Below are 1,489 nucleotides of genomic sequence, written 5' to 3' on the forward strand. Positions count from 1 at the left end.
CCAGTAGGAAGATTCTACTGAGGGGTCCCACAGGTCCTTTTTATACACCCCGGAGTGTGGGTAACCTAGGTGCATCTCCACAACAGAAGTAAAAGGATTACTATAAACAAAAGGAGAGCCGGCATGAAGGCCGAACTGAAACTAACTTTCTAGAAGATTTGATTTATCATCCAGGCTACAGCCTGTCAGCTCTGACCGGTGAAGCAGAGAGCTCAGAAGCTCTTAAAGTGACACTCTCCCAATTTCCAATGCTTATGGCAAGCATGGCTCTCGACAGTGACCCAGCAGGGCATCCACCCCTAAAATGTTCTCTTGGAGGGGAGAGATGCACACCTTGTACTACTGGGGGGCAGATAATTGCCCACTCCCAGAATGAGTCTAGTCTGCTTTACTCATAAGGTTTTATCCCCATACCCATCCACTGCTATCCACTGGCCCTGATGTTTCTGGGGATTGCCGTGAATTAATGTATACCCTGCCCCAGTGTCCACTAGGACCAGTGTTTTGTATATTAGTGGAGGAATTCGACATGTGGCCTCCGGTCACCCAGTATGGCCCTCACCTATGGGGCAACTTTGGCCACCCCTTCAAGGCAGTGGTTGTTGGGGGTCCTGCCGGTGCCAGCCGGCCAAAACGGACAGTACCTGAAAGGGGGAGTGAGGATTGAAAGAAAGGAGACAGAAAAGACGCTTCTTGGGAGGGCTCACAGTAAATACTGTAGCCTCGATTTATTTCAGTTCTGTCTTTTTATACAGAAGAACTCAATTAGTTACAATTGCTGTATTTCCCCACCTGTATCTGAGCATCAGGGAGCAGTCAGATCAAAGGCTTCCTTATTCTTTTTCTTTACCACTATTGCCTCAAGGTCAGGTATTGTGAGGTTCTCCAGAAACACCTTCCTCCTGAATGGGCAGGTTAAGTACTGCTTTGCATGACACAAACTCAGTAAACGAGGCTGCCAACAGCTCAATGATTAGCGGCTCCCGACATCTCCCCCTTCCTTATTTAATTTTATAACCCCAGAATATGCCATATCTGGGACAGAAGGACCATGCCTGCCTTAGGTTGTCTTCTGCCAGAGCAAAGCCTTACCCGTCATCGGCACGTAGCTTCCATCAGCTACGCCCTGTCTTAGGTTGACTTTGTCCCAGAAGATCTTACCCATCTTTGACTACCGGCCTCTGTTAGGGGAGGGAGCGCAATCTCATATCATGCACAGCTGCCTTGACTTGCCACAGGCATAAACAACTTTACTGCCACCAGGTGAAAACAAAGAGGAGGAAAAGCATGTAAGGAGGTTCTCAGCCTTTTTAGAATATCTGCCGCTGTTTACAGGGTGGAAATGTGGGGAAAATTTTTTGTTTTTTCTATTAATCTCTAGGCAATAACACGTTGACATTGATACAATATCCACTTTGTCCCACAAGCACACTTATTTTTAACAAAATAGGCAACCTGCTTCCCAATCCAAAATAATCATCAGGCGTTT

The sequence above is a fragment of the Nannospalax galili genome, unplaced genomic scaffold, assembly GCF_000622305.1.
Source record: "Nannospalax galili isolate Female #2095 unplaced genomic scaffold, S.galili_v1.0 scaffold3135, whole genome shotgun sequence".
Taxonomy (NCBI): Eukaryota; Metazoa; Chordata; class Mammalia; order Rodentia; family Spalacidae; genus Nannospalax; species Nannospalax galili.